Genomic DNA, 15,043 nt, shown 5'->3' with positions numbered 1-15,043 from the left:
TGACTGTCTTCTTCGGGACCTGCTCTGGGAGGGTAAACCTCCCCTGAATTACCACACACAAGCTCACTCTGGGGTGGTTTGATGGGGGAATAGGATTAGCAGACATTAGGAAGTACTATTGGGCATCCCATCTCGCAGCAATCAACCAGTGCATGTATAGACCACAGGGCGAACCTGTCTTCAAGATCTATAGGTGGCTTCTGCCAGGAGGGAATTTTGAGGGGGCGCTATATGTGCGCTTGTTGAAACCACCCTTGACCGGCCCCACCGTGCATGCGGTGCAAGTATGAAAAGCAGCTACGAAGGGCTTGGGGTGGGAGGGCAGGATTACACAGGTCGCACCACTCTGGCATAGCAAGCAATTGGGTAGGCTAATCCTCTCAAAGGACTTTGATCGTTGGGATCTTATTGGTATATCTTAAGTGGGAGACATGTGGAAGTCTGGCAAAATCATTCCCTTTACACAGTTGCTGCAGGAATACGAACTGGCAAGTTCCAAATCCTTTTGTTATTTACAAATTAGGCATGCTTTGCCCGCTGTGCTCCCAAGAGGAGAATCACTTCCCGAGTCCTCCCCACTATGGGATAGAGTTCTTGATAGCTACCTACTGGAGAAGGCCATATCACTCATCTACAAGAAGCTGATCAATAATATGTCTGAAACCCTCGTCCAGCTGAGGGCAAAATGGGATCATGATGTAGAAGGTTTGGATGATGAGGAATGGCTGGCTGCAGTGGCCTCTCCTCGTGAGGTGGCCATCTCCTCGAGGCTTCGCCCCATACAGCTAAGGCTCCTGCATAGGTCCTACCTGTCTGGTCCACTACTGGTTCGTATGGGGTACAGTATGGATGGTGGGTGTTCCAGGGAATGTGGGCAGGAGGGTACCTTTATAGATACACTTTGGGAATGCACGACTATTCAACGGTATTGGGCGGCAGTAGTGAGACTCATGGAGGGGGTGTTCGGGCAGAAGATAGAGTGTAATATAAAGCTTGCCATCCTAAACGCCTGGGACCCTACTGACCTAAACTCCAAAGAGCATACTTTGGTTTTAATGGTGGCAAAGCAGAACATCACAAGATTATGGAAGGCCCAGATCCCACCAAATATGGATTGGAGTAACGATATGGACTGGTGCATGGTCACAGAAAAGACCATGTATGATGCTAGGGGGTGCCCCGCCAAGAGGACGCAGATCTGGGACAGGTGGAATGCTCACAGGAGGGGGGGGGTATGTGAGCCTCCGAAGAGGAGGGAGGAAATCATCACACAGAATCTTATCATGTTATGATTGTGATTACTATATTGTTGTGTTGCCATTATAATGCTCTGTGTCTCCCCTGCAACACAACCTTGATGCTATTCTATATGGATAATGTCCTTCTTGAATGTCATACCTTGAGTTCAATAAAAAGAACTGTTAAAATAAAATTAAAATAAATGTTATGACCGTAACAGCGGTTATAATAGTAACGTTTAGCACACTCGTTCACCATATTCACAGCAAAACATTTAACAGGCCATATGGCGACGTAGGACATGCCTGGAGCTTCCCTTTCAAAATCTTTGATATTATAGGTACAAACACATCTTATGTGGCTTTTTGTTTTAGATTGTGTAACTTTCAGTCTGCTTTGAACAGCATAAGCAGTAAACATTTATGTTGTTAACCGTTGGCGGTGTCCCCTCTACAACGGCTGTTTTTACTGATGCTTTATATAGTTAAAAAAAGAAAGAAAGACAGGCTATTAGTTAAAAATAAAATAGAGCCATGTATACGGTATAAGTAAGTGTCTATAACGATTTGGACTAACTTCAACTTCAAGAATTGGGCTTGGTCTGATAAATGCACACATCCCGGAAGGTCAGCGCTCGTCGGCATGTATTAGCTCTAGAATTACCACAGTTATCCAAGTGTGGCGGCTCTAAAATTTTAAGAGTCGCTGAGGTCCATGACGCAATGAAAGCCTCCGGAGCAGATTCATCCAGAAACCCCATATCTTTACAGACCGGTGAGTTAGGAGCTGATATAGACTCCTCACCATCTTCCATGTCAATGAAACTGTTTCAAGTATTTGCTTTGTTACTCAAGGTTTCCGTGCTGCTTCAAGAGCCCTTAATAGGGGGTATGAGTTGCGGCAAAACCTTGAGGTTGAGTGTTTCCAGTCACCGGTAGACCTCCTCTTTAAAACCAGTGATGTCATCACCATCCTCTTTAAGGCAGTTCTGTTGTGCGTTCTGCTCCATTGCCGCTGGCATCAGACTATGATAATGTCTATTGATTATGTTCAACCCACCATCAGAGGGTTGAGGTGGCTTTATCTCTTCATAATGACCAAGCAATCTCTTGTAGGAGGGTGGCTCCTGGGATTTGATATACGCTGCTTAGGGTTTCCTTATATGTATTCTAAGCAACAAAGAAAGGGCATACTCCTCTATATCACATCATGGTCACCAGATCTGCAGGGGCTATGATTCATTGAGGGCTGCCGCATAGCCCAAACCACGTGGTAGAACCATGTGCACATGACTAGCACGTGAACAGGGTGATGTCACAATATGATCACTTCTGGGGAGGGCCTCCAGGGCCCCTGAAGTTCCGGTAACGAAATTGACGTCACTTCTGGGGTGGAACAGCTATACCTTTTTGTCTGATGAGAAAGGTATCCTTGTGTACTACTGACAACAAGTTCAAACTGTGGAAAAACAAATTAAAACAACCTGGATACCATGTAGTCCATCAGTCTCTATAGTCAATCAGCAGAATAGCAGTAAGTACATGGACTGAAGATGCTGGCTGTCCCAGGATATTTCAGCTCGCCTTCATAATTTAGCCTGAGTGGTTCTGGACACGAACGCTGGCTAGGATATGTCAGGGATATTCCGATGTATTATATGTACCCAAGGGAAACCCAAAGAAGCAGCACTAGTAAGGGTCGTCTGAATTATTACTATACTAGTCCCTTACATCAGTATATAAGTTATACTCACACAATTGCTTTATTTTAGAAATTGATGGTATCGTTATATGGCTGTATATTTGGATTTCTCCCAAACACGCCACACTTTTCGGATACAACAGTGCACTACCTCGTAGGTATATCTGCCCTTATATTTTTTGATTCTTCACACATGGATGGGACTGCAATCACACCCCCACCAGTCACCTTGATGCTATGGATTATTGATTGGTGCGTTACTAGTAATCATTTGCTGCCAGGGCACAACATAGCATGTTACCCTTGTCTCACGGTTCATGCATGATTGTTTTTTGGTCCTTTGCTTCCACTACTACTGTAAGAGAAATGTTCTTAGAACACATCTCTCTAGGTGCATGGCCCAAATATAATATCTTAAAAATAAAAAATATTTCTTCATTCTCATAATTCTCATTCCCATTCCTTCCTTTTCTCTCCTTGTTTATTTTAGGTGCTTCATCTTTGTATGAAACTCATGATCATGCAGTAATTGTGTTGAACATAGTTGACATACAATCTGACCCGTTGCACTATGCTTTGTAGTATTTTTGTTTTGGGTGCAGTAGTGTTTTGCATTTAATAAGAAGTGACCTAAAGGTGTTATATTAATGTTGGTCACTGTTTGCTTGCCAGTATATGTCTATATGTTTTTTGTTGTCTGTTTTTTACACCTGGTTGTCTGTGCATTAATATTGCTTTGCTCATTGTTTATTTCATTTCATTGTTTGTTTGCTCTCTTGATCTTTGATTTTTGAAATGATTCAAGCTGGGGTAATTCAAACTGTTTAGTAGTAATAAAAAACTGAATTGTAGTAATACAATTGAAAACTCTGATCATTGAATCTTTTCATGGATCTGATTTTTGTATCCAGAACAAGTGTATTTATTTTTTGCTTAAGAGGCCATTGTCACTAGAATTACTCAAGTACCCATGGTCCCTTATGATGTTTGGGTTTCCCTTGTGTACATATACTAGATTTGTGCAATCGCAAATTGCAAGGGATTTGGTGAAAATCCTAACTTTCTGACTGAGAAAGTCCCCCTCCATCACTTTCCCTCCTCTTACTTCAGATATGCCAGACCATGCACTCTTATACCCTGATGATTATATTTAAAAAATACTTGAAGGACCTTCAGTTTTTTCTTATTTTTGCCTGACACACCTTTACAGTAGAATCCAGACTCTCTGAAAAACTTGAAAATAATATGAAAAAATATACGAAATTGCAACTAATGATCTGTATGTTAATTGAATATTTAAAAGCCGACAAAATACCTGGCGGTCTTAAAGTGAGAAATATACCTGGAATTATTACTGAAGACAAAAAATACAAACAAGAATTTAGCTATAATGGAACTACTTGTTGCTGACATTGGATGGTTTTGGGCATAGACACCAACATTGAACATTTAAAAAAATTATTAGAAGAAATTATACAATAAGAAAAACGAATTTTAGAATCCAGTGTAATACCTAATGGTAAAAGTCTCTCGGACAAAAATGGGAAGACTATAACAGAATTTACCCGAATAAAACAGGAGAAACAATCCAATAAAGGTAAAAAAGACACATAGAATTGCACGATTGAGAAGAATTGCCTGTATCCCAATGAGGAATTCTAGAATAGCAGAAATTTCTACAATCCCATTTACGAACGGACCTGGGGCATATTCAATAAACAGAGCAATCTGATAAACGTTACTGCTTCCTCTGTGGAATCAACATATAGTTCAGAACCCGGAGAGGGTCAGAGTTCCTTGAAAACCAGTCATAAGCCTAATTTTCTAGGTGCTGGCCCGACAGATCCCCATGACATGGGAGGGGGAGAGGAAGGGTCCCAGTATAATGGTATTGCGACACACCAGAGGAAAGACAAACTCTTCACAAATACCACCAATGGGGGAACCAGTAACAAACATCCCCATTTCAAATTTCACTGACATAAGAAATGACCAAACTATCCCCATATTTAATCTGTCTACCCACAATTCATCCACAACTGAAATATAGTTATTTAACAAAGGACTATCCTTCGTGCCCACGCCCCCCCCCCAATTTGGGGGAATTACAAACAGACATATTCAGGTATGTTAGGAAAATCAGGCTCCATGCTTTTTTTAAGAATAATTCTTTCACTCTTTCTCAGGCATACACCAGTTTCAAACCCCCATCTACATTTTCGTCTGCATCTTCTGCCATTCCACCTGAAGTTCTCACATTTGAAAAGCTGGTATTAAAAGATATCGCTAAGTTACCCCAAAAAAAGTGTCTTTGTCTCCTTCAATATAACTCTGTCAGAAAAATAAGCCCTCAATTACCCGAAAGTGAACACAACTTTAATTGTTAAACCTGCAGACAAGGGCGGAGGGATTGTACTTCAGGATATTTCAGATTACAAAAACGAGATCGCGAGACAGATCTCAAACAATGATTACTACTTGAGACTTATCGGAAACCTCACGAAAGAACTACAGACTTACTAAAAAAGGTCTGGAAGAATGTTTGCATACTAAAAATAAATATCTTTGTCTTAACACCAGGAATCCTAGAACTTCTGTGATATACACCCTCACCAAAATACATGAAGATCAAACAGCTTTGTCGGGCAGACCAATCACTTCTGGGTGTGCCTCAGTTCTAGAACCACTTGGAAGATACATTGATTTTTTCATCAAAGAATATGCACCTTGAACAAGATGCTATGTAAAAGACATTGACATAGAATTGACTCTCAAAAGGATTTTTTACTTTTACTAAGGGAATTATATTCAACAAATCAATGACACTTCCATGGGGGCTGTCTATGCCCCAAATTTTGCAATTCTCTTTATCGATGCAATAGAGACTCAAACCAATTTGACTGAAAGGAACCCATTCCATGACAACATATTAATGTGGAAGAGAAATATAGATGATATCTTCAGAATTTGGAAGGGTGATGAGAACACATGAACCACATTTATCACTTGGCTCAACACAAATTGTAAGGGACTTACATTCACATTCCAATCCAATAGACAACACATTTCCTTTCTAGACTTACTGATAAAAGACAATGATGGGCAGCTGTACGCTACCCTATACCGCAAACTCACTGAATTAAACACATTACTAGCATACTCGAGCCTTCATCCCAGAACACAGAGGGACACACTTCCATATTGTTTTTTCAAAGAGGATTTCTTCAAAGAAACAGAGGTGCTCAAGACTAAACTGTTGGCCAGAGGTTACCGACCCAAACTTATCACCAAATCCATTAGAAGGCCATTGTACAGTCCACCTGAGATACTACTCTCCCCTAACACTAACAGAAGCTCAGACAAAATGGTATGTGTGACCACTTTTTCACCCATTTCCTATGAACTTCATTGGCATACCCTAAATACAGATGATGAACTATCCATTGAACACCCACTTTTTGCCTTTAAAAATATCAAGAACATAAAAGAGCCCTTATTTAGGGCATGCCTTCCTCCTAGTAAGCCTAATTTAACATTGCACGACCTGTGGAGATCCAGGCCTTTGGTTGGACATTTCAAATGTGGAGAATGCAGTGTGTGCAAATGCACAATTGAAACCAAAGAGTTTGTTCACAACAATGTGAGAAATGTTTTAACAGAATTTTCTAACTGCAATACTTGGAATGTTATTTATGTGATTATGCGTCCTTGCAATGACATTTATGTAGGGCAAACGACGCAAAAAATACACATCAGAGTTTGCCAACACAGGAGTCGAATAAGATGCAAGGTGGCAAATGCACCACTGGTGGAACATTTCCAAAGGTCTGGACATGATGAGAATGACATTAAATGGCAAGTCGTGGAAGTCATTAAGGCCCCTATGCATAGATGAGATATCTCAGCCATTCTCAACAACACTGAACTAAAATGGATTCTGAAGACAAATAGTTTGCAAAAAGGACTAAACCGGATTGAGGACTGGTCTACGCCTGTGTGTTTATAAGTCATATAGCTGCATTACTGGATGAATGCACTAAATGACCTTGGCGCACAATCACATAATATGATTTAATCAGCATTATGTCCATTTCAAGAATTTTTATTACAATATGATTATTTACACACCAATGGAAATTGTTATGACAAGAGAATTACTTTTTTAACAATATATTTTATATGATTTTGGTAATATTATGCCCCCATTTCTCTTCTTTTGGTTTCTCACTATAGAATTGATTGCTTCTCAGTAAGGCCTATAGATGCTAAGGGCCCTTCCAAGATGGCCGCTGTCTTTTCAAAAACATTTAATATTCCTATTTGAACCAGACCTATTTCTACTTCCTCTGTTAGTAAACATGCTCTGCTTTCCATTTTGAGCTTGTCCTATTACTGTCGGATCAGAATGACACAAATACGTTTCGATTCACAACCAGTTCTCTATTAAGGTAAGACCCACCCTCAGCACTGATAATTTCTTTCTCTATTACCGAAAAGATGCTCTACTTAACCAGAGGAGCTATTTTTTACGCATTGCATCCATGCTAGATTTGTTTTTGTAATTTCTCTCCAGACAGGCATTGATTTCCACTTATGGTTTACTCTTGCATCGTATTGAAAACGCATGTCAATAGAAGCAGCACTAGTAAGGGGTCTTCTTAATTATTACTATACTAGTCTCTTACACCAGAATATACGTTATACTCACTAAATTCATTTATTTAAAAAATGTATCGTATCGTTATATGGGTGTATATTTGGATTTCTCCCAAATCCACTGCAATTTTTGGATACAACTGTGCACAACCTTGTAGGTATATCAGCCCTTACATTTTGCGGTTCTTCACACGTGCATGGGACTGCTATCACAATCTTACCAGTCACCTTGACACTATGGATAATTAATTGGTGCGTAACTAGTAATCATTTGTTGCCAGGGCACAACCTAGCATGTTGCCCTTGTCTCACGGTTTATGCATGATTGTTTTTTGGTCCTTTGCTTCCATTACTTCAAGAGAAATTTTCTCAGTACACATCTCTCTAGGTGCATGGCCCTAATATAATATCTGAAAAGTAAAAATATCTTCATTTTCCTAATTATCATTCCAATTCCTTCCTTATCTCTCCTTGTTTATTTTAGGTGCTTCATAATCGTATAAGACTCATGAACTGGTACTAATTTTGTTGCAAAAGTCCTTTGTTTGCTTAATTACAGATTGTTGATGAATCAGGTGCTTCATGTAATATATCAGTTGATACCATGCCAGGCAACTGATCCTCAGTCCTGATGATGATCCCATATTTTTTACGGGATCAGAACATTGTCGACATACACTCTGAGCCGTTACACTATGCTTTGTAGTATTTTTGTTTTGGGTGCAGTAGTGTTTTGCTTTTAATAAGGGACCTAAAGGTGTTATATTAATGTTGGTCACTGTTTGCTCGCCTGTATATATCTATATGTTTTTTGTTGTGAGTTTTTAACACCTGGTTTTCTGAGCATTATTGTTTTTTTGTTCATTGTTTGTTTTAGTTCATAGTTTGTTTGCTCTCTTGATCTTTGGTTTTTGAAGTTATTCCGGCTGGGGTAATTACATTTTGTTCGAATTGTAGTCATACAATTGAAAACTCTGAATATTTAATCTGCTTATGGAACTGATTTTTGTATCCAGACCAACTGTATTGAATTTTTTGTTAAGAGGCAGTTGTCTCTAGAATTACTAGGGATATTCTGGCAGTGTACCGCGTGAAATCATGTCCTTGATTTGGAGTTGGTCTACTCTGCTGATGCAAAGGAGGAATTGTGGTTAGTGTCAGTAGTTCAAAAACAGGGTGAGGCAGGAGTGTTGCTGGAGTCCATTGCAAAGTTAAACAATGGTGTTGTTTAATTCACTGAAGACCGACTTGGTGTGCTGTGACCTGTTGGAGTCTCCACTGCAGAGCGTTGCTACTTTTACTTACTCATTTGGTTGAGCCGGATCAGGGAGAGTTAAGAGCCTTGGGACACTAGTTTTGACTGGCATCTGAATAGATAGAGCATGGTTGATCATAACTCTCTGAGGTCTGTTGTGTAAGAATGAGGTGAATCGTTTTAATACAGTACTGGAGAGACACATCCTGCCTTCTAGGAGGTTCATAAGGTTCTTGTGTTTAACCGTGTCAAATGCAGCTGGAAGGTCAATACAAAAAGAACAATTGAAGGGCAGAATGCTGAATAATGTCAAACATTCACCCCAGTACAGAGATCTGGGCCTAAATCCTTCATGTTTTTGTCCCACATGCCTTTCCAGTTTCAAACCAGCCATATGCAAATCAGTCTTGATCCTGCTCTCAATGGAAACAGTCTATTCCGAACTGCCAGGCCAGGTCCTCCCTGGTTTCGGGATAACACCTCGCACCAGCCAGGCTAGCTTGATTCCAGTGGCATGGAGAGCACAGATTAATAGACAGGAATCATTCTGGTTGAGAAATCTCAGGGCATCATCGACAATATGATCCAGGGCAGTTTCAATACTGTGATCCAGCTTGAAACTAGATTGGAATTGGTCAAGAAGCTGGAGTAGCTCTATGTGACTGCACAGTTGTTGATGTGTGAACTGGCACTAATTTTGTTGCAAAAGTCCTTTGTTTGCCTAATTACAGATTGTTGATGAATCAGGTGCTTCATGTAATATATCAGTTGATACCATGCCAGGCAACTGATCCTCAGTCCTGATGATGATCCCATATTTTTTACAGGATCAAAACATTGTCGACATACACTCTGAGCCGTTACACTATGCTTTGTAGTATTTTTGTTTTGGGTGCAGTAGTGTTTTGCTTTTAATAAGTGACCTAAAGGTGTTATATTAATGTTGGTCACTGTTTGCTCGCCTGTATATATCTATATGTTTTTTGTTGTGAGTTTTTAACACCTGGTTTTCTGAGCATTATTGTTTTTTGTTCATTGTTTGTTTTAGTTCATAGTTTGTTTGCTCTCTTGATCTTTGGTTTTTGAAGTTATTCCGGCTGGGGTAATTACATTTCGTTCGAATTGTAGTCATACAATTGAAAACTCTGAATATTTAATCTGCTTATGGAACTGATTTTTGTATCCAGACCAACTGTATTGAATTTTTTGTTAAGAGGCAGTCGTCTCTAGAATTACTAGGGATATTCTGGCAGCGTACCGGGTGAAATCATGTCCTTGATCTGGAGTTGGTCTACTCTGCTGATGCAAAGGAGGAATTGTGGTTAGTGTCAGTAGTTCAAAAACAGGGTGAGGCAGGAGTGTTGCTGGAGTCCATTGCAAAGTTAAACAATGGTGTTGTTTAATTCACTGAAGACCGTCTTGGTGTGCTGTGACCTGTTGGAGTCTCCATTGCAGAGCGTTGCTACTTTTACTTACTCATTTGGTTGAGCCGGATCAGGGAGAGTTAAGAGCCTTGGGACACTAGTTTTGACTGGCATCTGAATAGATAGAGCATGGTTGATCATAACTCTCTGAGGTCTGTTATGTAAGAATGAGGTGAATCGTTTTAATACGGTACTGGAGAGACACATCCTGCCTTCTAGGAGGTTCATAAGGTTCTTGTGTTTAACCGTGTCAAATGCAGCTGGAAGGTCAATACAAAAAGAACAATTGAAGAGCAGAATGCTGAATAATGTCAAACATTCACCCCAGTACAGAGATATGGGCCTAAATCCTTCATGTTTTTGTCCCATATGCCTTTCCAGTTTCAAACCAGCCATATGCAAATCAGTCTTGATCCTGCTCTCAATGGAAACAGTCTATTCCGAACCGCCAGGCCAGGTCCTTCCTGGTTTCGGGATAACACCTCGCACCAGCCAGGCTAGCTTGATTCCAGTGGCATGGAGAGCACGGATTAATAGACAGGAATCATTCTGGTTGAGAAATCTCAGGGCATCATTGACAATATGATCCAGGGCAGTTTCAATACTGTGATCCAGCTTGAAACTAGATTGGAATTGGTCAAGAAGCTGGAGTAGCTCTATGTGACTGCACAGTTGTTGATGTGTGCATTTTTCCAGGAGCTTGGAGTTAGGATATTGGGGATGGGGCGGTAGTTGTTAGTGTCTGACTAGTCGAAGTTACATTTTTTCAATATAGGTGTAACCTGGCCACTTTCGAGGCAAACTGGTATGGAGCCTTGTGCTAGAGAAGCGTTTATAATCCTGGTCCATAAGAGCAGTTGGGAGCATATAATCTCATTGAGAAGTTTGGAGGGTAACAGGTTGTTGAAACGGTGAGAGTACTTTAGAGATGATAGTAGCTTTAAGATATCACATTCATCAATAGTCTTAAAAATGAACCAAGAGGCAATATTGTTTGGTTTAGTTGAGGTGTTTTGAGGGCTCTCTCCCTGAAGCATGGGGGAGTGATGTGGAGTGTTATTGGTAAATAAGATCTCTACAGCATTTTGGAGATCAATGCCAATTAGCTCTGTTTTCTTGATAAAGAAAGATGCAAATACCTTGTAGCTGGGTGGTGTATGATTCTCAGAAGAAAGGGGATTATATTTCCTATTAGTTAAATTTTTGACAATTTCAAACCGTTTTTGGGATGGATTGTTGATAGAGATCGCAGGCCACTCGACCAATATTTTCACCACTTATGTTTCGGGCCCATATACTTCAATTCATCATACTCATTGATCAGATGACCTTACAATCCACTACCAATAATCATGAGTCCTTCTCGATTATTTCCAGTGTACCCGACTTACCATCCACCGTTACGGGCACCTATGACCACGATGGGCCAGGGAGCTAGCTGTAAAAGGAAAGGCAGCAAAGTACAAAACCCAACCTAGAATTACTTAGATATTTTCATCAAATGACCACGGACAACTGGGAAGTTTTAAGAATTTTATCTAGAAATCAGTTTCGGAAATCATAAGTTTTACCATAAAAAGACAGTCGATAATCAGGATAACGAAAATCACATAACTATAAAGAAACAATGTAAGAGTGATCATTGAAGTTTTGTAAAATAGAGTAACAGGGAACTCACTAAGTAGACTTAAACTGAAATTCAAGAATAGACATCTATAAATGGGCAAGCTATTTGCATGTACTAAATTATACTATTGGAGCGTACTTCATAAAAATGGGTAGAAATTAGGTATCCTAGACGTCTATCAAAAGAGTGGAAAGTGAAACACGCTATAATTCTAGTAACGTTACTTCAAATCACATTTATAATTCATAGACAGTATGGAAATAATGTGCTCTAAAAGGTAGGGTAACATAGGAACATGCTATGAAAATTCAATGCAAAATAGATTTCATAGGGTAGATTTTGCAAAAAGCATGGAAAATATGACGTGTGCAAAGATATGTCTTTATTGAAGCAAAAACAGAAAAATAGAGAGGTGCAGTTTAGAGTTTTCGGCAAGATATTTACCTAGACTGGTGTGAAAACCAACCCTGGCCACGGGTCAGTTAAGGACAGGAAATACCCCAAGGAATAGCAGTCATCAATGGGACAGCAGGTGCAGTATGGACACCTCAGGACAGGACAGGAAACCCAGATTAGGATCAGGACAGGACCACCAGGATACGACCAGCACCCGCAGTTCGGAAGCAACGCCTGCGCTCCACCCTCTCTGCAGCTATCAGTCAGAACCCCGATTGGGTTAGCGAACTCCCCAGCAAAGTGCTCCGCCAGCACTTTAAGGTTTAGTAAAACCTTAGTCTATGGTCAAATTCGGACAGAGTGCTCCGCAGCGCTCTGTATATTCAGTCACCTATTGAGTGCGTTGGGTCAGTGACAGGTCAGCTATTCGGACAAGTCGGACAATTTCTCTAGCTAAACCTAGGCTAGATATACTCTTTTGGGTCAGTGTACCACCCCCCAATGTTGCAAAGTGTCAGAATCCCCAATTTCGATTGGTCCTAAGGTAGGATGGGTTAACACACCAATCAGAACAGACTTATTCAAGTCCTATTTTGCATTCTAAGGTACCGCCTAGCAAGATTGGGGTTCCCATGAGAGAATATGCAGAATACAATAGGAATAATGTCATTGTATCAAGTTAGGAACACAATTTCTCTATCCTCCTGGGTCAGAGGTGGCGTTCTCAGGAGCATCTTGTCTGTGACTGCCAGCTGGCTGAGTTCCACCGCTCAAGGCCACTGCTGCCTGGGCTGCGTGATCATGCGCAGAAAGGACTCTCAAGATGGTTCTCGACCCAGTTGGACCCCCTGTTTACCATGGTACATGAAAAGTAAGCGAAAACAAATTAAAACATAGAAATAAATGAATAAACTACATAACATGAGTGTGTACTTATGAATTATCACTATAAAATATACTATGCAATTATTTATTAGTGCAACAGACAAAATCACAAAAGCGACGGTGCAAGCTTCACCTCGTTATTAGAAAGCGCGGCCATTTTATGGCTATTACGCATGCGCACCCTTTCCCTCCAAACTGTGACTGCGTCATGTCACGTGATTATGCCTAACGCATGCGCAGAATAAAATTTCGAGCAGCGTCCATGTTTTAAAGACAAGGGTTATTCGTATTAGTGAAACACATAGGCAAGCATCACTATGATACACACGCACATTCAAAATACATAAATTTAGTAAAACGAACAATTGGAATTACGGGATTATAACAAATTTTCGAGGTTCTTGACTCGAGCAAGTCGCGATGCGAAATCTTGCTCTATCAATCCCCTCTTTGATGATATTTACTATCATCACAAAATAATGGAACCAGATGCCAACTTTCTTTCACACCTTGTACATTTCTATCTCTTCCAATAGGCGATTCAGTTTCTCTTTTTCATTTTTGGTAGGGTGAGAATTTTTCACCTTTTTATAAATCTGATTATTCATTTCTTCCAATTCAAGCTCATCCGCACTCCGTTTCACTCCTCTCGCATTCACTTGGTATTTCTTTGTGTGTTTGCGACATTTGCAACAGACGAATATGAGAAATAGGATAAGACCTATCACTCCAATTGGCATCAGTACCTTAAACAATAAGCTTTTACCTAAGCTAGCAAACCAATGACCTACATTGGAGAGACCATCAACCAGTCTCCTCCAGGCACTGTCAACCTCGAGTGTTTGAGTTCCTTTTCCAAATTAGTAATGTTTTTCACATATCTTTTAAGCTGTACACTTTTGTCCGGAATGTAAGTGCAACAATGTTGCGCCTTCAACATCCGGCAGACTCCGCCCTCTTTTGCTAATAAGGTGTCAAGAGCAAGTCTGTTCTGCAAAACCATTGATCTGATCGCAATACATCCACTATTGTGGATAATTTGCAAATTTCTTCGAGTGTTCAGAACCACTCCCACTCCAGGTATCAGTGCACTAAAAATACTACCCATTATTTCACCTACGCTTTCTCTTTTACTACGCACTAAGCCATTTGTGTTTTCATTGCGTCCAGCAATTTCATTCACGTGGTATATTTTCGGGAAAACAATGCCAAAATAGCAGCTTCCATACCAGTGATCCGGCAATTTGAAATAAGCCTTGTTTCCACATATATAATAAATTCCAGGAAACACAGGTTCTGACCCATTTTTGAAACCCCAACCTCCAATTACCTTGTAATTGTGTTCACATTGACTGGAACCAATGAAAATATTATTATAATAACTAGTCTTCTCGCGATGAAGACAGAGTTTCCCTTTCTTTTCGAAATCCAGCAACAAAGCAGGCCCTGGCCCGCCATTTGAGGTGCTTTCCATGTCCTCAGCCCATTTTGGGGTTTTCTGTCTTTTGTCATTTGCCTTTCTTTGGAAACTCTCCCTTCTCTTCTCTGCCATGTACAAAAATATTTTCTCTTGTTCATGTAATGAACAGGTCAAGTTGTCTCTGTGTGCTTCATTTAAGTCTATGGTACCTATAGTCAGAAAGTATTCTCCCATATACCGTGTAACGTCACTTTTAGTATGTACAGGATTCAAGTTTCCACGTATGGGAAGTTCAGAAAATATCACGTCTGAATTAGAATAGTAATACTGTAATGGTCCTCTTTTATAAAATAAGCTTGCTAAAATGCTACAGGAAATTCCATAGGTCAAAGGTAGGTGATGATAAGTCACGCCTTCAGCTACAGAAGTAGGTAGCTTCA

This window comes from Lissotriton helveticus, chromosome 3_1, assembly GCF_964261635.1.
Source record: "Lissotriton helveticus chromosome 3_1, aLisHel1.1, whole genome shotgun sequence".
NCBI lineage: Eukaryota > Metazoa > Chordata > Amphibia > Caudata > Salamandridae > Lissotriton > Lissotriton helveticus.
This window is presented reverse-complemented; position numbering follows the sequence as displayed.